The 24778-nt window shown below is 41.7% G+C and overlaps 1 long non-coding RNA gene across 1 annotated transcript; it reads right to left on the bottom strand.

The window, feature by feature from the left end:
* Nucleotides 1–23424: 23424 nt before the first annotated feature.
* On the bottom strand, nt 23425–24158 carry LOC121854520. Its single transcript, XR_006086562.1, has 2 exons — nt 24032–24158; nt 23425–23882 (listed from the first exon to the last, which is right to left on the bottom strand). It is a non-coding gene; the product is annotated as an uncharacterized LOC121854520 (long non-coding RNA).
* Between the last annotated feature and the right edge of the window lie 620 nt (nt 24159–24778).

Below are 24778 nucleotides of genomic sequence, written 5' to 3'. Positions count from 1 at the left end.
CTGGCAATGTCTTTGTTTGTGTAAGTTCTTTTTGGTTCTTTTCACTGATTTGCCTGATTAAAACACCGTATCTCAAAGCATCTCTCAATGTAGGCAACTCCGACTTCAGGAGCTCTCTCCCAGACCCAAGATAGTGACTGAGATGGCTGGATTTTTGGTTCCTCGTCCTGACACAAGCAGCCATCGCAAATACTATCAACTTATAAATGCATCAGAATCTGAAACAGAAAAAAATATTGTAGTTGGGTTGTTAAAGAATGAAGTCAGAAAGCAATGTTCACTATTTAATTGTAATGCACTAATGCAGCTGTACGTTAGATTTTCGATAAATTTCACGCTAAAATTTACCTAGCAAAGGTTGCAAAATATTGAAACTGAAATTATTTTCTGTTTATATACACTAAAATCTACCAAAAAAGTGATGGGCCATTAGTTTTAGCTGATCTTCCCTCCTCCTATGACACAATCTCTAATAGGACACATGCCTAAAATGGTGAAGAACCGGCTTGAGTCATGCCCAGTTAGGTCCACCATGGCAGTGCCACTTTCTGGGACGGGGGGAAGATATAGCTTTCCATAGCCCCCATGATTGAGCCCCACTCTCTTAGTAACTTCAGTGCCTTCATGGCAAAGAAGGGCCTTCCTCATCTCCTCTTTTGTCCTTTCTTGTACGTGGGACGAGAACAAAGCCAGTGGGGCCAACTCCTCAGTTAGGTACCAAGTGTGTCTACCGAGTGCCACACGTGCTTTGTCAACTATTGTGGCGTCATATGGGGCAAATTCAGCCAAGGTTTCGACCAAATTCAAGTCATTCAGTGACGCACTTGCTGGAACGGGGCAAACAATCCACCATGGGACATAAACAGCGACTGTGAACACAGCAAACCGTTCTAACTTGCTGATTTGACTTTTAGTCACAACCTCAGCTTTGGGAAACTGCTCTTTGATCTGGCCTGACAAAAGAAAAATTTTGAGGGTAGAGAGCAGTTTAGCCATCCACCTTGCTTTATGAAGTGCGCCGGGGTAGACCATCGTGAAGTTCGCTGGCTCGGATCCTTTAGTTACAAGCAGCAGACAAAGCTCTACCAGCTCCTTGTAGTCGCCACGTGTAAATGGTTGGGCTAGAGATTCACGGAAGAAGTCAGCCATCTCCTGCTGGCGCTACCCAAACACTCCAGGCATTGCGGGGAGTAGTATTTCTTTTTTTCATTGTACGCCAGTTGAGAGAAATGGGTCTTGAACCTAGAAATGCAATTACTGTATTGGGATTATTGTATTTCGTACTAATCTATAATATTGTTTTAGGGGTATTAAGATTGATATGATCGATCATTTGCTTGGTGTTAGTATATCTTATAAGTCTAATAAAAGAAATTCCACTAAAGTTGTTCATTAGATAATAATATTCCTTGTTATTTTGTAAAGCCGACGGTGCTAGCTCAAACATGCACCGATCTCCAAGAAAATTTACATAGGTGTTTCCTAGATAAATACACAACACTTAAACTTTGAACAGCATTGTAGGACCATTTTTTTTATTTTGGAGGGCAACGGTCAATTCCTAATGGTCGATTGTTTCGCACAAGCACAGCTAGTGCAATTTGTTCTGCTAGTACAGACGCAAAGGTTCCAAGTAGAAAAACACTTTTGGGCGACAGTTACGTCCGCCTCCGACATCTGCTTGGTCCCATACAGAAGAAGAAGCTAGTTCTTTATGAGGAAAGGCAGAGTGACATGCTGACTGCTGTGTCCGGGAAGTAGGCATACGCAGTGAGTGGGGTGTAGCCACTCCCCTTGAGGGCGACAATCCACACATCAGAGTGATACACTAGGAGCAAGTTGTCACACCTAACACTTGTTTATATATCCTTGGCAGAAATAACCACTATTTCTATGGTCGCACTGAAGTAAGATTAGTTATACATACTCACTTGGTCGGCTGTCACTACATGAAGTGACCGTTACTTGTGGGAGGCAACCGCAAGCGTAGAACGCTTGGCCCCATAGGGGCGAGAGTTTCGATGCCACCCCCGCCAAAGTAGGCCTATCGACACTAGCACTGGCACCTGGCACCTGTACCAGCCGTCCCGCCAAGCACCCACAACTTGCTTGGTGATCGCCGGTGAGCACACGGACTATTTGCGATTAATGCCGTAAAGGATAAGAAGAACCTTCGGTAAGAATGCTTCGGGTGACATCCGATATTCACCGGCACACTGTGAAATTCCCGCTCCCACACTCCGAATATGTCCCCTCCAATAACACTTTAGATCAGGAAGGACACTCCACCACACCCACGCCGCGCTGACCGCCTACTACCAACACTACTAATACTTTTTTTTTTTTTGTTTTTTTTTTAAACGTGGTCTCCAGCCTCCCCCAATAGCCACACCTTCGCCACCATTTATTTACCTTAATATTAAATATCCTAATACATAAGAAACTATCCTATTTGTGTTAAATTAGTTGAGCCGCAGATCCATGCGGCATTCAGTGACTGTAGCCTCATAGTCGATATCTGCAGCAGTTGTCGGAGTAGGGGCAGAAGCTCTCGTTCCCCTGAGGCAGAGCAAAGCCGACCGAAGGAGAGAGAAGGACAGTCGACATCTCATCCAGGCTGTGACATAACTTCTGGGCTGCTGCTTCTGTTCGGAGATCAGCTCCGCGAGTCTGGCGTAGAAACATCTTGCACTTGGGCCCATCCCACCAGAGGTTGTGAACACTAGAGGAGTGAAGCTGCCTTGATCCACATTTTGAATTCTCTCCCCATATGCCCTTCTCTTGTCGTTCTCGTTCCTCCTATGCGCAGCATCGAGAGCTAGGTTACGGTGACAAACGGCCATGGGATCAAAAATCCTGATGTCGAAGAAAGCTCGCTGTCCCCGCGTCCAGAATCCTCGAGCACTGACGTCCACACGGGCTTCGTTAGATGTGTTTGAAGTCCTGTGTTGGAAGATCTCGCCATCCAGTGGAAGGAGGGTCGGTTCTACCATGACGTCCCGGCAGATTTCCTTCAACATATTTGCTGTGAGATCCCTTACCTCGTCATGCCTCATGCATATGAAGCCCCCCTTCTTGCAAACCATGGCGTGATCGCCATCATAGGAATAGCCACACACGCATTGGGAGGGCAAACCATCTACTGGCCAACCGTACCTTAGAGCAATGGCATCTGTAAATTCTTGTTTGTTAAGGCTGAAACCATTTGCCCTTATCGGTAACGTAGTTAACCAGTTCGAGGCGCCCACCTCCTGCGCTATAGCTACTTTTTTTGTCAAATTTTCTGGAACCAGCAGCAATAGTTGCTGCAACATGTCATTTTGGCAGTGCTGCCGATCTGTTGTAATGGACCTACGGATCTTATTAACTTCGCTGGTGTCCACTTCCCCTGTTGCATTCTGGGCTATTATGTGGTCAGTGAGGGCTGCCGTGAGCTTAAGTGAATTTTGATGTTCAGAGTCAGCAATCTCCTCTGGATTAGTTAGTCCCATCCCTCCCAGTCTTGGTGGAAGTGCAAGAAGTGTTCTTTCTACTAGGGTTAAGTCGTGGTGTTTCACTAGTTTGGGAATGAACTTGACACTGATTGCTTCTTCCAAAGGGTGGAGGAGGGGTCGGATCTCAGGGATGGTACGCATCAGGTAGTTCCAACGATGCTTGACTCCATGTGTGAATGCTGCAAAGGCCGCATGTGGCTCTGTGTTAGCAATCTCCGATAGAGCATGGATTTCGCTAACCCACTCATTCACCTTTCCCCCTACGTACTGGGTCTTGAAGTCCGTAGTGCCAATTACTGCGCCTAGATGTCTTTGGCCGTCCTTAGTTATTTTGACCTCACTTTCGCCGAAAACCTCCACAGCCCGATCATAATGATCTGGCTTCACGATGAGGAAGGATTTGCTGGCGTTAGGGTGGAACCCTATATATGGACCTCGCGATGTTACCAGGTCCCACCACTTTTTGATGTCCTCCACTTTTCCTGCTCCTGTGAGGTCATCAGCATATGCCACTTGTTTGACCCCAGTTGTTTCATACTTTATTTCTTGTTGGAGCACTGATAGGCCTATTGCATACATTGCCATTGCAACGGGGTCCCCCTGTGTTGTACCCTCGGTCGACTGTAGGATGGTATCACCTCGTAGAGCCTTGTTGTTTACTATGTAGAGGTCTGAAGGATTCCTATACGAATTTTCAACATACATCGCAAAGCTAGGACACTTGATCTTGATGTTGTGCAGTGCAGCCTTGCGGTTAAGTATGTTGAATGCGTTTGAAGCATCCACCAGAAGAACGGCCTCACACTCACGCTGCTCAAATATCAATCTCATGGCGTGAATGGCCGCCTCCCCACCAGCCTGGTGGCCAGCACACACTTGTAGGTTCCCTGCTGCTGCCCTGACATCATCCTTTACCACCTCCATTATACACTTTCCGATGATCCGCCTCAGCACTTCCCCCACCCCTATAGGTCTACATCCTGGATTCTTTTCCAGAGGAATAAGGCGGCAGGCCGTCAGAGCCTGGAGGTGATGGCAGCAAGAGGATGCAAGCTTTCTTGCAAGGGTGGCAATGGCAGTGCAGAGTTCGCTTGCTACAGGGCCAAACTTGTTAGTGCTGAGGATGACTCTCCAACCGTTTGCATCCAGACCTGAAGGGCCGGCTCCTCCTCGAGTCTTCAGTGCCTTTTTCCACACCATCTCTCCTGTTATTTTCTCGAACAGGACAACATTTGGTGGGATATAGTCACCCTGGAACCTGATGCCTTCATCTTCACTTGCAGGGGGATGTTTCTCTTTCAATAGTTTTAATGTCGCACTGTTTATTGGCATCACTCCACCGGAGGATTCATGTGTTAGAGATCTTACCGCGAGAGACACTTTTCCCACACGCATTTTGTTTCCAAATTTTCTTGCCACGTCATCGGTGTTTTGCTTTCCGTCACCCGTAGATTTTAGTCTCTCCTGCAGTGTTCTTGCTTCACATAGGAGATCATCTAGGGCCCCAGTCCGCCACATTGTCGATCTTCTCTTCATTGCTGCCACATTTTCTTTGTGCTTAGCCTTTGTGTGTGTCCTCTGACAAAATAGATGTGGTATTATTGCCAGTATTTGAAGAGCTAGGGGGGCGAGGAAGCGGTCCTGAGTGTAATCAGTCATGAAGAAAGTCATCTCCCGAATCATTTCTTTGGTGGCCGCACACTTGGGTGGTTCAAATAAGTTAGCGGGCGACCACTTGACAATTTCTGAGTAGGTTTCTTTGACCCATACGCCTGCATTTTCCATCGACATGCCTTTCCACTGAGGCGGCAGTCTCTCATTCTCCTCCTGGACACCTGCTACTGAGGGAGCAGCATTTATTAGTACTACATTTTCGGGTTGAGTAGACTCACTGCTATCATTTGGGATATCATCGGGTGGTTGGGTCCCGGCGATATCCACTGTGGCCGCCTGTGTCGGCTCCCTGCCACGTGGGTTCCGACACTGGTCTAGCTTCCTGCAACCCACACATGATCGATTGTTTCTCGCACAAAAACAAATTGTGCAGTTTTGGTTTGGGCTAGCACAGACGCAGCAAAGACTGTTGCCAGGCATAGTGACCAGGAACTTGGGCGACAGATATTTCCGCCTCCGACCTCTGCTATTGGGCCCATACGGACGAAGGAACTAGATCTTATGCGTATGAGGCACAGGGGTGACAGCCTGGCCTTCGGTGTCCGAGTAGTAAGGGCATACGCGCGCGTGTGGTTGTGTCGGGCACCCCCCATGTGGACGATAATCCACACATGAGAATAATCCACTGGGAGCAAGAATTGTCACACCTAACACTTGATTATGTCACTTTGGTAGAGATAGCCACCATTTCTATGGTCTCGCTGATGTAACATTAGTTATATATACTCACTGGGTCAGCCGACACTACATGGAGTGGCCGTTACTTGAGGCACTTGGCCCCATAGGGGCGAGAGTCGCGATGCCACCCTTGCTAGGGTAGGCCTATCGACACACTGGCACTGACACTTGGCAACTCCAGCCACCCACCATTCAAACACTCACAGGCTTACTTGAAGATCGCCGGTGAACACGAGCAATATTTGCGTTTAATGTCGTAAGGAATGAGAAGAGCCGACGGCGATGATGCTCAAGGTGACATGAAACGTTCATCGACACACTGTGAAATTCTCGCTCCCACAAACTGAGTATATCCCCACCAATAACACTTTAAATCAGGGAGGGCACCCCAACACACCCACGCCGCCCGGGCCTACTACTACTGCTACTAATATTACTTTTTTTTTCATTATGAAATTATGTCCTCCAGCCTTCCCCAATAGCCATACCTTTGCCACCATTTTATTACCTTAATCATAAATATCCTAATACATAAGTAGCTATCCTAGCTGTGGTTGAGTTAGTTGAGCCGCAGATCTATGCGGCATTCAGTGACTGTTGCCTCATAGTCAATATTTGCAACTGTTGTCGGCTTTGGGGACGATGCTCTCGTTCCCCTGAGGAAGAGCAAAGCCGACCTCAGGAGAGAGAAGGACAGTCGACAACTCATCCAGGCTGTAACATAACTTTTGGGATGCTGCTTCTGTTCTGATATCACGTCTGCGAGTGTGTTGTAGAAGCATATTGCACTTGGTCCCATCCCACCAGAGGTTGTGAACACTAGAAAAGTGAAGCTGCCTCGATCAACGTTCTGAATTCTCTCGATTTATGCCCTTATTTTATCGTTTTCGTTCCTCCGATGTGCAGCATCGAGAGCTAAGTTACGGTGACATGCGGCCATGGGATCAAAAATACTGATGTCGAAGAAGGCTCGCTGTCTCAGATTCCAGAATCCTCAAGCACTGATGTCAACACGGGCTTCGTTGGATGTGTTTAAAGTCCTATGTTGGAAATTCTCATCGTCCAATGGAAGGAGGGTCGGTTCTACCCTGACATCACGACAGATTTCCTTCAACATATTTGCTGTGAGATCCCTACTTCGTCATGCCTCATGCATATGAAGCCCCCTTTCTACTGGCCTACCGTACCTTAGAGCATTGGCCTCTGTAAATTCATGTTTACTGAACTGAAACCATTTGCACTTATCGGTAACGTAGTTAACCAGTTGGAGGCACCCACTTTTTTTTTTTTTAAGGGGATCAGCCCACCTGGGCACAGGTCACTGACCCACATCGAGGCCTGGGGGGGAAAAATTTAATAATAATAATAGTAATTCATAGTAAATAAAATTTATAATAAAAATTAAAATAAAATAAAATAATAATAACAATGATAATAATAACAACACTGTAATAATGATAATAAAGAAACAAAATAATAATCAATAGTGAAAAATGCTATATGTATAGTATGCTGTGTTGTCAATAGCAAGAGAAACAATTAAGATCCTGCAATTGTGTGTAAATAAGCCAGAAAGACAGATCAGCAACCTGGGACTTGGTCACAATATTCGTGATGCCATATGGCAGCAGGGTCTACCATTAGACATCACATTATGCTTCCAATATATTCCCAGGCGGTAGTACCTCCCTGTTTGATAGCTGCCTGCTACCTGCTACCTGCTACCTACCTCTTGTGCTATAGCTACTTTTTTTCTTCAAATTCTCTGGTACTTGCAACAACAGTTGCTGCAGCTTATCACTTTGGCCGTGCTGTCGTTCTGTCGTAATGGACTTTCGAATCTTGTTTACTTCACTGGTATCCACCTCCCCTGTTGCGTACTTAGTTATTATGTGGTCCGTGAAGGCTGCCGTGAGCTTAACTGAGTTTTGGTGTTCGGTGGCAGCAATCTCCTCTGGGTTGGTCAATCCCATTCCTCCCATTCTCAGTGGGAGGGCAAGGAGTGATCTTTCTGATGGGATTAAGTGAGGGGGTTTCACTAATTTGGGAATGAAATTGACGCTGATAGCTTCTTCCAGAGGTCCGATATCAGGGATAGTGCACATCAGGTAGTTCCAGCGATGCTTGACTCCATGGGTGAATGCCGCGAAAGCCACATGTGGCTCTGTGTTAGCAATCTCAATGGGGCTTGAATTTCCCTAACCCACTCATTCACCTTTTCCGTTACATACTCTGTTTTGAAGTCCTTCGTGCCAATTACTGCACCAGGTGTCTTTGGCCATCCCTTGTTATTTTGACCTCACTTCCACCGAACACCTCCGTTGCCCGTTCATAATGTTCTGGCCACACAATGAGGAAGGACTTGCTGGCATTTGGGTGGTACCCTATTTATGGGCCTCGTGATGTTACCAGGTCCCACCACGTTTTGATGTCCTCCACTTTTCCTGCTCCTATAAGGTCATCAGCGTACGCCACTTGCTTGACCTCAGTTGTTTCAAATTTTATTATGCGTTGGAGCACGGATAGGCCTATTGCGTGCATTGCCATTGCAACATGGTCCCCCTGAGTTGTTCCCTCGGTTGACTGTATGAAAGTATTACCTCTTAGAGCCTTGTTGTTTACTTTATGGAGGTCTGATGGATTCCGATAGGAGTTTTCAACATACATTGCAGAGCTTGGACACTTGATCTTGACGTTGTGCAGTGCAGCCTTGCGGTTAAGTATGTTGAATGCGTTTGAAGCGTTCAGCAGGAGAACTGCCTCACAATCACACTGCTCAAATATCGTTCTCATGGCATGAATGGCAGCTTCCCCTCCAGCCTGGTGGCCAGCACAAACTTGCAGATTCCCTGCTGCTACCCTGACATCATCCTTTTGACCTCCATTATTCATTTTCCGATAATCCGCCTCAGCACTTCACCCACTCCTATAGGTCAACATCCTGGATTCTTATTCAGGGGAATGAAGCGGCAGGCCGTCAGAGTATGGAGGTGCTGGCAGAACGAGGATGCCAGCTTTCTTGCACGGACGGCAATGGCAGTACAGAGATCACTTGCTACGGGGCCAAACTTGTTAGTGGTGAGGATGACTCTCCAACTGTTTGCATCCAGACCTGAAGGGCCGGCACGTCCCTGAGTCTTCAGTGCCTTTTTCCACACCATCCCTCCTGTTATTTTCTTGAACACGACAGCATTTGGTGGGATATAGTCACCCTGGAACCTAATGCCTTCGTCTTCACTTGCAGGAGGATGTTTTTCTTTCATTTGTTTTAATGTCTCTCTACTTATTGGCCGGACCCCACCGGAGGATTCCTCTGTGAGAGATCTTACCGCCAAAGACACTTTTCCCATACGCATTTTGTTTCCAAACTTTCTTGCAACGTCATCGGTGTTTTGCTTTCCGTCTCCTATAAATTTTAGTCTCTCCTGCAGTGTTCTTGCTTCACATAGGAGATCATCAAGGGCCCCAGTCTGCCACATTGTCAATCTTCTCTTCATTGCTGCCACATTTTTTTTGTGCTTTTCCTTTGTGTGTGTCCTCTTACATAATAGATGGGGTATTATTGCCAGTATTTGAAGAGCTAAAGAGGCAAATAAGCAGTCCTGACTGTACTCAGTTATGAGGCTAATCATCTCCCGAATCATTTCTTTGGTGGCCGCACACTTGGGTGGTTCAAACAGGTTAGCTGGCGTCCACCTGACAATTTCTTTGTATGTTTCTTAAACCCATATGTCCGTATTTTCCATCGACATGCCATTCCACTGTGGTGGCTGTCTCTCATTCACCTCATAGACATCTGCTACTATTGGAGCAGCGTTTATTGGTACTACTTTTTCAGGTTGAGTAGACTCAATGCTATCATTTAGGATATTATGGGGCGGTTGGGTCCCGGCGATATCCACTGTGGCCTCTTGTTTCGGTTCCCTGCCATGTGGGTTCCGAGAATTGTTTTTTTTTCTGCAAACCACGCATGGTCGGTTGTTTCTTGCACAATCACAGTTAGTGCAATTTTGGTTCTGGCTAGCACAGACGCAACAATGTCTGTTTCCCGGCATAGTGTTCCGCACCCTGGGCGATAGTTACGTCCGCCACCGACATCTCCTTTGGTGCCATACAGAAGAAAAAACTAGTTCTTATGAGAAAAGGGCGGAAAGGTGACAGGCTGGACTAATGTGTCCGGGTAGTAGGGGCATACGTGTGCGCGTGGGTGTGTAGGCCACCCCCCCGTGGGCGACAATCTACACAACAGAATGATACACTGTGAGCAAGAATTATCACACCTAACACTTGTTTATAAATCCTTGGCAGAAATAACCACTAATTCTATGGTCGCACTGATGTAATATTAGTTATATATACCCACTTGGTCGGCCATCACTGCATGAAGTGACTGTTACTTGGGGGGGGGGGGCGACCGCAAGCGTAGAACACTTGGCCCAATAGGGGCGAGAGTCTCGATGCCACCCCTGCCAAAGTAGGCCTATCGACACTGGCACTGGCACCTAGCACCTGCACTCGGTGAACACACGGAATATTTGCGATTAGTGCCGTATGGGATTAGAAGAACCTTCGGTGACCATGCTTACGGTGGCATCCGATATTCACCGACACACTGTGAAATTCCCGCTCCCACACTCCGAATATGTCCCCTCCAATAACCCTTTAGATCAGGGAGGACACTCCACCACACCCACGCCGCACTGGCCCACTATACTACTACTACTACTACTACTACTAAACAATTATTTTTTTTTTTAAATGGCCTCCAGCCTCCCTCTACAGCCACAACTTCGTCGCCATTTTATCACCTTAAAATTAAATATCCTAATGCAAAAGTAGCTACCCGAGCTGTGTTGAGTTAGTTGAGCCGCAAATATATGTGGATTCAGTGATTGTTGCCTCATAGTCAATATCTGCTACTGTTGTAAATTATACTGGTTACACACACACACACACATACACACACACACACAGGCTCCTTGGTTTATTGTAATAATGTGTCTGCTTTAATTAGCTATTTTGACATTACCTATACAGCTACTGAATGGAGGTTGTTCATTGATTCTTCAAAAACAAGTATCAAAGGAACTTTACTTCATAATGGAAATGTATTTTCATCAATTCCTGTAGCTCACGCTGTTCATCTTAAGGAAACTTATGAAAATTTGCAGATACTTCTAGAGAAAGTTTATTATAAAGATCATGGTTGGCTGGTTTGTGGATATTTCAGAGTCATTGCTTTGTTGCTTGGTCAACAGAGTGGATACACGAAAAGGCCATGTTTTTTTTTTTGTGTGTGTGTGTGTGTGTGAGTGGGACAGCAGAGCAAGACGTGAACATTGGGACCAAAAACACTGGCAACCTAGACAGGCTCTTGTGCCAGGTTCAAAAAATATTCTACATGAACCATTGATTGACCCTAAGAAAATGTTGTTGCCTCCTGTGCATATTAAATTAGGGTTAATTAAACAATTTGTAAAATCCATTCAAAGGAAATTGATTGTTTCCGGTACATAAGTAGGGAATTTCCATCAGTCACATATGAAAAAATCAAAGCTGGCATTTTCGTGGGCCCTCAAATCCGAAAGTTAATGTTGGACCACCAATTTGAAGAATCGATGAACCAGTGTGAGAAAGAAGCATGGAATAGTTTCAAAAATGTTGTGTATAGGTTTTTAGGCAATGGAAAAGATCTAAACTATCAAGGTACAGTATGTTGAATAACTTTAAAAGCATGGGTTGCAATATGAGTGTAAAAGTGCATTTCCTACATTCCTATCTTGAGTATTTTCCTGAAAATTTAGGTGGTTTAAGTGAAGAGCAAGGTGAAAGATTTCACCAAGACATTAAAGAAATGGAAAAGAGGTATCAAGGAAGGTGGAATATGAACATGATGGCAGACTACTGCTGGTTGCTGAAGAAAGATTTTGCCAGTGAAAAGATTGCCAGAAAATCGAAAAAAAGAAAGTTTCACCCATTCTGGAAGCCTAATATGATGCTCATACATATTCATATGCTGTATATAATTTCTTTCTGTATTTGCAGACAAATAGCCTTAATCACAATAATCTTTAAGTTTAGTTAACTTTGAAGCCTACTGAACTGTCATATTTGTATTATCTTGTCATTTTTGTATGTTGTATTTGTATATGTATAAGTTATATTATCTTGTCTTATTGGGAATAAAGAGTAACGTGATAGGGCAAAACAAAGTTTATTTATGAAATCATTGATAAAAAAAACTCAGAATCAAGTCTCAGTTTTAAAAACATCATTCAACTTTTATCAAAATGCAGACCGATGTTATGGTGTCAAACTATATGTTTTTGGTACCAAGGAATCTGATCAAGATAAATTCAGATCTTTTAGATAAATACTAACACATTTTTGTTATAATGAAAAAATCAATAATGTTTAGATAAAAATCATACATGATTTTTTTTTCATTATTTAAGTGCTATTTCACGTCAAGTATTCTCTAATAGAGTCTAATGTCTGATGCAATATATACAGTCGTCCTCTGCCATAGACCTAATCTTACAGCCTACCATGTTTCCATATGTCAAGTAAATCACACTACTTCTCCCACCTCTCTCTTACTCTCAGTCCTTTGCCTTCTCCTATATTTATTATTGCTTCCTTGTCTCAATATAGCTTCCGACATAATCTCACAGGCAACATTAGTTTTGTTACCCAGCACCTTAGTTTAGCTGTGTACTTGCATCATGTATTTGGGAGCAAAAACTTGTTGATAAAATGCATGCCATCGGCTATTGCATATTGTATATTGAATTATGCCGCGTCTTTACATCAGGTACATGAGCAGTGTGTGGTGTTAAAGTAATGCGAACGAGCGCGAGCGAGTGAACCACTGCGTGGCATGAATGAGCGTGTGCACGAGTGCTGTCCTCTAGTGGGGTGATTAATGTGTGCATGGGTGCTGCCACCTAGCTGTGTGAATGAAGTTGGATGTTTAAGTAGTTAGATGACATAGTAGGAGGTTTCGTGAGCATGTGTATTACCCTGTGAGATAGTTTGTTTTCTGCTGCACCACTGTACAGACCTCTCCCAGTAAACAGCATCATGAAGACTGTTTCCGTGAGTCGTCAGGACCCAAGTACAACTTGAACATGGTGCAGTGAGTCCAACGTCAGCGAGAATAATGGTATTAGCTCTCTTGTGTGCTGTCTACATTCCTGTGCACAAACGGCCATCTTATTTATGCCACCCATGTGTAGAGTTGTGACTAGAGACTCCTGGCAGTCATATCTGCTTGTCCCCATCGCCACTCGTCCGTCGAGATAGGAATTTGGGGGTAAAGGGGTTGGATGATGATGAGAAGTATGATGAGCTGGATGATGGTTAAGCATGAATTGGTTTATGTGGTGAGGCAGGATCGCAGGCAGCAACCACACATCTTGGCTCACCCTTTTCCTGATCCAGTGGTGCAAGCAGTTGCAATGACTGGGGAAAGGGAGAGAGTTGCAATGGACTGCCGATAGCCCAGTTTGTTGGGTTTCACCTTAGTATCCTGTCCAACTTGCATTTCCTTCATCCTTCTGTGTAGTTGCTGGGTTCCCATTTTGGTCACCTCTTCTGCCTATACCGCTTTTGGAGTTGTACTGAATCTCTGTAAGCATGTCTGCCTAAAGTGGGGCTCCACTGCAGAAATTTTGTTTGGTGTTTACTCCTGTAGCCTTGTACCTAACAAACTTAATCTGCAAGGCAACGGGGCCAATGTGACGTCCTTCTGGGGCCTGCTGCTGCTCTGAGTTCTCTTGTTGATCTAGCTTGGGCCCACAAGGCACCCAGTTACCGTGTGTTGCTATGCGGAGGCACAGCTGGAGTCTTGATAGTGAAGAGACTGTGTACCGGCAAGTAAGAGAACTACATATTCTATGAAAATATGTTTTTGTACAAAGGCAATGCAACAGGCACAGAGAATGCCCAAGGATTCTGAAGGTACCAAATCTAAGTTTCAATCTGGAATTCATTCACGGTGGTTACCTCTCAAAATGTTTAATTTAGCAAAAGCCAAGATCAAAACTTGAACCACAATTTCGTCCACCCGCATCAGCAACAAAAATTTAAGTATTTAAGGATAACACTGGTCTACAAATTTTTTTTTTTTTTCTGGCATGAAACCTTTTAACTGTTTTTTACTAACTTTAAGGTGCTGAATCCAAATCTGATCTCAGATTTGCTCCATCACGTAACGTGCCAGAATTTACTGAGCTACCAGAGATTGAGGATATAGACCGGAATTCACCTGTTTCTACTGATGAAGATGAAGAGACTGATCTTTTCAAGCCATCTGGTGAAGATTGTGAAAAGCCAACGTTGTTTACTCAGTCAGAATTGAATGATCTGGTCAGAGATCTAAATTTGCCAAAACAGTCTGCTGAATTGTTAGCTTCCAGGCTTCAAGAGAAACGACTCTTAAAACCTGGCACGAGTGTCTCCTTTTATCGCAACAGAGAAGAGCAACTGCGGAAGTACTTTCATTCATATGACCAGCTTGTTTTTTGTAATGATGTAGAAGGACTTCTTCTCTCCATGGGACTACCAGCATATGATAGTAAGGATTGGAGACTTTTTATTGACAGTTCTAAAAGGAGCTTGAAATGTGTTCTTCTTCATAACGGAAACAAGTATGGTTCAATTCCAATCGGACATTCTGTACAAATTAAAGAAGAGTATGAAAACATTAAGACTGTTCTAGAGAGGTTGCAATACCATGCTCATGAATGGTTAATTTGTGTGGACTTGAAAATGGTAAACTTTCTATTGGGCCAGCAAGGAGGGTACACAAAATACCCCTGTTTTCTGTGCTACTGGGACAGCAGGGCTACAGCAGACCATTGGGTGAAAAAGAATTGGCCACCAAGACATAGTTTGACGCCTGGTGACAAGAATATCATTAACGATCCTCTGGTTGACAGGAAAAACATTGTCCTTCCTCCTCTACACATAAAACTTGGTATCATGAAGCAATTCGTCAAGGCTCTTGATCATAGTGGAGAGTGTTTCAGATATATATGCTCAACCTTTCCAAGTCTTAGCGACGAGAAGAAAAAGGCAGGGATTTTTGATGGACCTCAAATAAGAACACTACTCAGAGATCCACACTTCCTTGCAACAATGACTGAGGCACAGGCAAGAACTTGGAATGCTTTCTCTAATGTGGTGCGGAACTTCTTAGGGAACAAGAAAGCGGACAACTATCAAGAAATTGTGGAAGAGCTGCTCTTGAGTTTACAAGCACTTGGATGCAGAATGAGTATCAAGGTTCACTACTTACACAGTCACTTGGACGAGTTTCCAGAAAATCTGGGAGAAGTGAGCGAGGAGCAAGGGGAGCGCTTTCATCAAGACATTAAAGTAATGGAAGAACGTTACCAAGGTCGATGGGACTCGAACATGATGGCGGACTACTGCTGGAGTTTGATGAGAGACATTCCAGAAGCTGTACATAAGAGATCGGCCAAAAAGAGGAAGTTTATGTAACTGTAACTTGATCTTAATACTTGCACTATTTCTACCGTACATTAATTGTTTTTTTTTCACCCTTCAATGTTACATTTAAATATTATATGTGCATTAACTTTCCAATTTGATAATAACAATTTTTGGTTATAGAAAAATACAAATTATAATGCTGAAAAAATTTATGTATACATTTTTAAACCGTCAATTTTGATCCAAAAGTTTACGCTTCCCAGCAAAAGTGCAATATGGTATATCTCAAAAACCTGATGTGATAGACAAAAACCAAAGTCATATTTGGATTCTGCACCCCAAATTTACATAAAATCCGTTTAAAAACCTTGTGCCACAAAAATTGCGTTGACCGGTGTAGTAATTCTGTAAATGGGAAAATAAAGCTAGTGAAACTTAAGGGATTGTGGTACAGACTTCAGGTTCGCAAATATGGGGAGGAATTTTAGCAACTTTTATTACCTAAGGACAGACGAGACTATGTACTAACTTTGGCCCACGAAGCTTTGATGGGTGGTCATTTAGGGGTGAAAAAGACTGAAGATAGAGTTCTGAGTTCATTTTACTGGCCAGGAATTTTTAGGGAAATTAAAAGATGGTGCCATAGTTGTGATAGGTGTCAGAGGACATTACCTAAGGGGAAGGTACCTAAGGTACCCCTAGGGAAAATGCTCTTAATGTCTATCCCTTTTCAGAAAGTTGCAGTAGATCTGGTCTGCCCGATCAGTCCACCCTCTTCCCAGGGGAATAGGTGGATTATGACTTTGGTGGATTATTCAACAAGGTGGCCAGAGGCCGTAGCTATTCCAGGGATTGAGACAGAAAGGGTTGCAGAGGCTTTGCTAGGTATATTCAGTCGAATTGGGTTTCCCCAAGAAATTCTTAGTGATCGGGGCTCACAATTCACCTCAAATTTAATGCAAGAGAATGTAGACTCATAAGTATTAAGCAGTCATTTACCTTGCCCTACCATCCTATGTCCAATGGCTTATGTGAAAAGTTTAACGACACTTTTAAGTCAATGTTGAAGAAGACTTGTCAAGAGCGCCTGTTAGATTGGGACAGATATCTTTCAGCAGTGCTCTTTGCTTATAGAGAGGTACCACAGGCGAGTACAGGATTTTCACCGTTTGAACTACTCTACGGTCGTACAGTTAAAGGCCCGCTGCGTCTGTTGAGAGAGGTCTGGTCTGGAGTTGGTGAGGATCCACAGGTGCACAACACCTATCAGTATGTCATGGAATTGAGAAACCGCTTAGAAGAAACCTGTAAATTAGCTCAGACAAGTTTAAAATCATCATTATGACAAGAAATCCCGAAATAGAGAGTTTGATGTAGGAGATAAAGTTCTGATATTGTTACTGTTAACGCTCATAGGAGCGTTATTGGTTCCTGCTGGATAATAAGACCCTTGTCGTTGAATCGATGAGTATAATTCGGTCAAAACCTGTTAAAGAACAATTCACATATAATAAATGCTGGTATATCAGGACACAGTATGAATAGTACGGTACGGTACGGAGTCTTTAGTTATGAGGTGAAAGAAGATTATTCGGGGTTGAAGGAAAAGTGGTGACACTGAAATACAGTAGGAGTAGAAAGAATCTGGGCTCAACCAGATCGCTTCATCTTTCCTATTGGTGTTTTATCTTTGTTTTGCTCCCTTGGGTCGTCTGACCTTTGTATTAATATTGGTTTATTTATATAATGCTGCTTATTATTATTATTTTTTATTTATTGTTGGAGTTAGTGAGCCCGCCCAGGTCCTTGTGTAACTGGGAGGGTAGTCACATTTTTTTTTTTTTTGCTAAGTGTTAGTTAAGGGTTAGTTGTGTTAGTCTAAAGGTACACTGTTTGGAGAGGCCTGTCAGGTTCTTAGTGGAGCCGGTAGGTCACTCTCATCTTTTATTTTCTCTATTAATGTTTTATGTGTATATGTGTATATTGGGGCAGGAGGTGGTTCAATTACTTCTTCCTTGCTGATGTAGCTGGGAGGGTAATCACATTATTATTATTTTTTTTTTCTGATGGAGTTAGTGAGCCCGCCCAGGTCCTTGTGTAGCTGGGAGGGTAGTCACTTTTTTTCTTTTTTTTTTGCTAATATGTTAGTTAAATGTTAAATGTTAGTTATGTTAGTCTAAAGGTACACTGCATGGAGAGGCCTGCCAGGTTCTTAGTGGAGCTGGTAGGTCACTCTCATCTTTTAGTGTCTGTATTAATGTTTTATGTGTATATTGGGGCAGGAGATGGTTCAATTACTTTCTTCCTGGCTGATTTAAACCAACTGTGTTCTTGGAATTCTTCGTTGTCAATATTATTTATCCAATTTTGATATGTTTCTGTGTTAAGTTCAGTCACTTTTTTCCAAATATTTGCGGCTTTGTTGTGTATTTCTACATTGATTGCTAAGAGGTTTGCTCTCTTGTGTAGCTGTTCATTATTGATGTGGTCTGTATATTTTATGTTATATATAAATCTGAGGGCTATATTTTGTACTGTTTGTAACCTTTTAATGCTCGTTTTACTAAGAGTGTTCAATGGGATGGGTGGGTCGTCCATAATTGATTTGACAAGGGCAATATAAATCTTTCTTTTGTTATTAATGCTAAGGTTCTTAAAGCGTTTTATTTTTGATAATCTTATTCTTGCCTGTCGTTCTTTATCTTTTAAGTATGTTATATATCCTCTTTTTGTTAGTTTTAGTCCAAGCATCCTGCCTTCAGTGTCGTATGGGTATAGTTCCTGGTCGACTATTACTGGACTTGTTTTGATCTTGGCTATTGGTATTATCTTGAATTTGTTCTTATTTGTCCTGATTTTCCATTTTTTCTCAAAATCATTTATATTTTTTATCGCTCTTACCGTGTAGAGTGCCATAAATTGGGTTGATTTTCCTGGGTATGATACTATTTGAGTAATATCATCGGCAAACATTACATATTCGCTAAAGGGGGTAGGTTGAGGTGTATCTGAGGTATAAATTGTATATAGTGTTGGAGAAAGGCATCCTCCTTGAGGTACTACACTCTCAAGATTAAACATAGTTCCCATAAAGTTTCCAATTTGAATTTGTGCTCTCCTATCATCTAAATAGTTACACAATATTCTTAGCAAGTATTCGTTAAGTCCCAATTTTAATATTTTATATTTTAAGCCTAAATGCCAAACTTTATCAAAAGCCTTAGAAACGTCCCATAAAATTATATTGATCTGGTTCCCCTTGCTTTTTTCTATTGCAATTATTTCCGTTATTGTAGCTATTGCAGTTAGGGTATTTCTATTGGGCATTAATCCATGTTATCTATTGTTAGTTTTCCCATGTAGTGTTAAAAAGGTTATAAGTCTTGAATTAAAATTTTTTTCCAGTAGTTTCCCGGTAATTTCTAATAAAGATATTGGCCTGTAGTTTAATATTTCCTTATTGTCCTTACCCTCCTTGGGAATAAATGTCATTTTAGCATATTTTAGTTTGTCTGGAAAGTAACCGGTTATTAAGCACGCGTTATAAATGTTTAATAGTGTTTTTAAGATGTTTTCAGGTAGATTCATGATCATATTTCGCGTAATACCTGTGAGCCCGGGGGCTTTTTCCTTAAACTTCCTCAGAGAGTGCATCATTTCTCCCATGGTTATTATTTGATTATTAGGTAATAAGTTATAGTCTATATATTGCTTTGGGGGTAATTCTATGTATGTGTCTTCCCATTTCGTCTTCTATCCTTTCTTCGTGTTCACTATCAAAATCTTCATTTTCCTCATCTGATATTTTAAAAACTTTTACCCATTCCCTTTTGAATGCTGACTCTTGTTCATTTTCCTCGTGCAGTTTTGTTCCATTTTGGTCTTTAATGTATGGTGTTTTTTGCTTGTTGTGCCCCATCATCTTGTTTATGGAAGTCCAAAATGTTTTTGTGTCTTTAGTCATGTCAGCCGCCATTATAATATCATTCCATTTTTTATTATTTGCTTCCTTACATGCGTCTCTTAATTTTATCTGTAGTGCTGTCTGCGTCGTATATAGCCATCTGTTACTGCCGTGTCTTTCCATATACCTGTTTATTTCATTGTAATGGGTTTGGATTAATTTAACTTCTTCTGGTAGTCTGTTGTTGGGTAATGTTCTAAAGTGTGAAGTAGGAGTGTGTTTGGTTAAAGACGTTTTTATTGCTGAGTGCAGTCTGTCCATTTCTAAGTCTATGTCTTCTGTTGTTTTCCCTTGTAGTTTAATCGAGTGGTGATTACTTAAGTCGTCTTTGAAGCTGTCCCAGTCTGTTTTACTCATTTTTAGCCTCTTTTTTATTGGTATCTGTATGGGGCTTGTTGACAGTGTTAGTATAATTGGCAGATGGTCACTGCCTGTGAGAGGTCCTTGTTTTACATGGTAATTGAAAAAGGCTTTGTTGTTGGTAAAAATTTTGTCTGGTGTCGATTGTGTATTGTGATTTCTCCAGGTTGGAAAGTTAGGACCCAGATGATTGATTTTCCCTAGGTTTATTAATTGATTAAGGGCGTTTCCCACGACGTTATTATTTGTATTGTCAAAAATCCTATGTCTGGCGTTAAAGTCTCCTAAGATGTACATCGGATGACTATTGTTAGCCAATTTTAATAGGTCTTCTATAGGTAAGTAGGGTCGTCTCGGTGGCAGATAAGTAGTAGCAATAATTACGTCTCCTTGAGTTGTATTTATTTGTATTGCTAGAAATTCATCCTGGAAGTCATCAATTAGTTTAAATTTTAAGTTTCTTTTAATCGCTATAGCTACTCCGTCATTTTTCTCGCCCGATTTATTTCTTTGGTTTACATAATAGTTAAAGAGTTTAATGTTGTTGTTTTCTGTCTCACCGTGACTGTTTATTAGTATAATGTCAGGGTCCATTTCTTGATATATATTACTTAGGTTAATTCTCTCGGTCTTCCAGTTTCTTACGTTGTGTTGTATTATTCTTAAAGTTCTTACTGTTTGTCTATTGTCCATTATTTCTTATACTTGGATTGTGGCAGTTGGAGTGGAGACCTATCGTCCTGTTTCCCGCTTCTGACTCTTCTAAACTCTGACGGATCTACTATTTTAAAGTCATTGGTCAATATACAGTACATAACCTATTAACCTCTTAAATATAACTCGCATGTTAAAACTGTTGATACATCAAGAGACAATTTGTATAATATAATCAATAGACAGTACATAATATACTTATTAAAGTTATTTAGTGCTTTTTAGAGGATTTAATAGTTCACAATCACACTCACGTTTTAAGGTCTACCTGTAGGGTTTGACCAAAGAGAACAAATATAATATCCTCTTGGTATATGTTGGTCGAACGAAAGATGTTGTGTCTACGGTAGGAGCAAAATTCGTTATCAACACTATGTCTCTCCTCTCACCCTCTTTCTCTCTTGTCTAGTTTATCTTACTGTGGCTATCCCTCTCTTTTTCTCTCTCTTCTAGTTTATCTTACTGTGGCAGTAACAGTTACTCACAAGTTCTAATAAGTTACTTTTGAGTTGGAAGGGTCTATATACAGTCTTAGAGAAAGTAGGGTATCTTGATTATCGGATCATGTTTAATGATGTTAGATCTAAAGTCTTCCACGCTAACTTATTAAAGAAGTATGAGTCTAGTCCCAGTGAAGTTGTAGTCGCTGCCTCTGTAATACCTAGTACTATAATGGAGGAAGATGATTTGATTGATTTACCTGAGGTGAGAGGAAGAGAGTCTCACAAAGATGTCATTATAAATCCAGGGTTGTTACTTGAGAGGAAGGATATTCTACGAGAGTTATGTGAGGAGTTTTCTGATATGTTAATAAATAAGCCAGGGTGTACAGATGTGGTAAAACAAAATAAAATTAATAATAGAAGGCCCAATAAGAGAGAAGATGTATTCATTGCCTTTTTCAGCTGAAGATGTAGTAAAGAGAGAGGTAAAAGCAATGCTGGAGGAAGGGATTATAGAGCATTCAAACTCAGAGTATTGCTCACCTGTAGTTCTGGTTGGTAAGCCTGATGGTTCATACAGGTTTTGTGTTAATTATAAGAAACTCAACAAGATTACCAAGTTCGATTGTGAGCCAATGAACCGACCAGAAGACATTTTGACTAAGCTTCAAGGGAAACGTCATTTTTCTAAGATAAACCTGAGTAGAGGATTTTGGCAGGTGGAGATGGAGAACGACTCGAAGCCTTTAACATCTTTTGTCACAAATGGAGGATGTTACCATTTTAACAGAATGCCATTTGAGCCTGTTAACTAACCAGCCAGCTTTAATAGACTCATGGGGAAACTTTTATATGGGGAAAGGGATGTTGATAACTACATGGATGATGTACTAGCATATGCAGTAACATGGAACGATCATCTTGAAATGTTACGTGTCATTTTTACACACATAAGAGAGGCAGGCTTAACTATCAGACCATCTAAATGTTTGTTGGGATTTGAGACCATAGATTTTTTAGGTTATACTATACGCCCAGGTATAATCACTCCTCAGGATAACACAGTGGAGAAAATCATTAAGGCTTCTCCTCAAACCACTAAAAAACAATTAAGATCTTTTCTAGGTTTAGTAGGATTTTATCAAAGATTCATCCCTAACTTTTCACAGGTAACTGATCTGCTGAAGAAGGGTAGTCCGAATACACTGCGGTGGGGTCCAGTTCAAGAGAGAGCCTTCGGTGAACTTAACCATTGTATTACCTCTTCCCAAATCCTAAGGGCCCTTGACTTCATCAGAGATTTTGAGGTGCAAACAGATGCCTCAGACAGAGCCATAGGAGCCGCTTTACTGTAGCAATTTGAAGATGAATATTTCCTATTGCATATGCAAGCAGAAAGTTACAGCCTCGTAAGATGAATTATTCTGTAATTGAAAAGGAGTGCCTAGCTATTGTTTTTTGCTATTCAAAAGTTTGATAGGTATTGTATGGTAAGAAGTTTATCCTATGTACAGATCACTCGACCTTGCAGTATTTACAGAGGAAGAAGCCAGAGAATGTTAGATTGCTCAGATGGGCTTTGTTCTTAAAAAATTATACTTTCACATTTAAGGCCATTTTAGGTAAAGAAAATGTATTGTCAGGTTTTTAAGCCGCATGTGATTGATGAGTAACTTCACTGTGAGTGAATCCTTGGTGTGGGGGTGTGTCATATGTCTGCCCGCACCACTGTCTATGATTGGCTAATTAGGTGATGCCCGAGAACGACCAATGTCAATGAGGGTGATTCACGGCCTGTTTTGATTTAGGATTAGTTGGCAACCGAGCCATATTTGTGTGGTGGTGGTGGTGATGGTCACGGCAGAGCAGCGTCAGCCACGGACTGAACCGGACAGCACGGAGAACCAGGAACTCCAGGCCTGGTATACACACGCCGACATGGTTTACAAGATATCCGCAGAGTTGTGCGTGAAGTAATTGGAGATATTTGGAAATGAAAACTTGCTCTGTGAATGTAAATAGTGTAATATGGGTAATTTTTACACGACGAGTTTCCATAAACCCTTCCTCTCGGTCTGAAAGTCCCGTGACAACTGACAAGGAGTATAGGCGGAATCTGGGCGAGTCTTGTGACGCTTGTGTGTGGCTTGTTGTCACGCTATCAACTAGCCTGTATCCTGGTACAAAATGGCAAGTCAATTGAACACTAGTGCGGAGAGTTCAAGGCAAGGTCACTTTAATGTGTCGTGACATGAAAGTGATTATTATTGCTCAAATGGTAATGTGTCTGGAAAATGTAATTACTTATAATATTAGTGTAAAAAGCTTACATTTATATAATGCTTACTCTCAATATATATGACAAAGGGTAATACAAACATCACAAATGTTTTTTCGGCTAAGAAGGCCAGAGGAAGACAGAAAAATCGATGAATAAATTTAAAAGTTGGGTCCCAAAAGAGATGCAAAATCTATGAGGATTGCCAAAAAAAGGCCAAAGATGTTAGAGTGGAGGACTGTGGTCGCCAACCCTCAGATATGAAGCTGTCACTTTGACTGACTGATTGACTGACTGGCCGACTGGAGGCTACCTTGAGAGAGAGTACGCAGAGTAAAGGTCAATATAAATAATCATCCGTATTCATAATAGTTTTTATTTGTACAATCAAAGACAAAAATCGTGTCGCAGTTTTGTCCGAAGATTGAATATAACTCGTGAAACATTGTGAGAGCCCTACCACAAGGCAGAGGTTTAGCCCGTCGGCATATGTTTTCACCAAATTTCACGACACGACTTTTGTCTTTCATACCTCCTCTTGATTGAATAAGTGACAACGTACTTAACTGGCTACGAAAATTACACAATTCCAAAAATTACGAAAAGCGTTTATCTAGTCCTACTTCCAGGAAAACATTTAACATATAAACATTGCGAATCTAGATAAAAACAGTACAGTAAAGCATTCATAAAATAAACTAAATGTATATTCGGTATATTTCATGGTTCTAAGATTGGTGAAAACGATGGGTCAGGAGCTCAAGACCTAATCCAAACAGACTGACAACGTGTCCAGCAGCAAGGATCACAAACATTCCCTGAAAGAAGATAACTGTATCAGTGACAGACACACTTGTCATGAAAGCGTTCTCAATGACATTTGTACGTAAACAGATGCGCTCTGTTGCTTGCGATTAAGATACAGTAATAACCAAAGACATACTGTACCAAGCAACGGAGTTCTCACCCAGACATTTGTAAGAGCAAGAGATGTCTTGACTGTGATCTTGGAAGGAGCTCGGTAACACGCTGTGGAGTTTGGTTCGGCAGTTCTAAGCCACTCATAGAACAGCCCAGCCTCTGTCATCGACATTATTCTGATGGACAGAAAATATGAATATTTTTATGACAGGATGATTTAATTTATTACTAGACTTATTTCCAAAACATAAAATAACTGATTTAAAGTATAAATCGGAATATGAAATCTAAATAATACTTGTGACAGTAAAATTAATATTACTAGTACTAATAGCACTGTTGTTATTAATAACAATAAAAGTTATATTATTGATAATAACATTACTGATATTTTTGCTTTTAATGTTTAGAATAGTGTTAATAATAATTTTGATAGTAAAGATAATAACTATTTGATATTATTGCAGTTTCGCTCCCAATTGTGTTAGAAAATTTTTGGGTTTACCAGAAGTTATATCTCGTCAATTGCAACAACGTTTTTAAATACCTTCTTTGTCGCATATGGATAATTATCGAGATGGTAAATTCGTGTACGAAATTCATTAAATCTTCAGTCATCGCGTTTCGTTTGTTCGTTCGAGTAGTAGAAGCTTCAAAAAAGTTGCTGGTAGCGAAAGGAAGAGCGGGGAAGAGGACAGAGGAAGAAGCAGGAGGTTTAGGAAGGGAATTGTAGTGGGAGAGATAGAGCCGTGGCTTTTCACGACTGCGTTTATTTGGTTAGCGCAGAGCGCAC

This window comes from Homarus americanus, unplaced genomic scaffold, assembly GCF_018991925.1.
Source record: "Homarus americanus isolate GMGI-L3 unplaced genomic scaffold, GMGI_Hamer_2.0 scaffold38154, whole genome shotgun sequence".
Lineage (NCBI taxonomy): Eukaryota > Metazoa > Arthropoda > Malacostraca > Decapoda > Nephropidae > Homarus > Homarus americanus.
The sequence above is the reverse complement of the archived record's forward strand: the minus strand, read 5'-3'. Positions and strand labels throughout refer to the sequence as shown.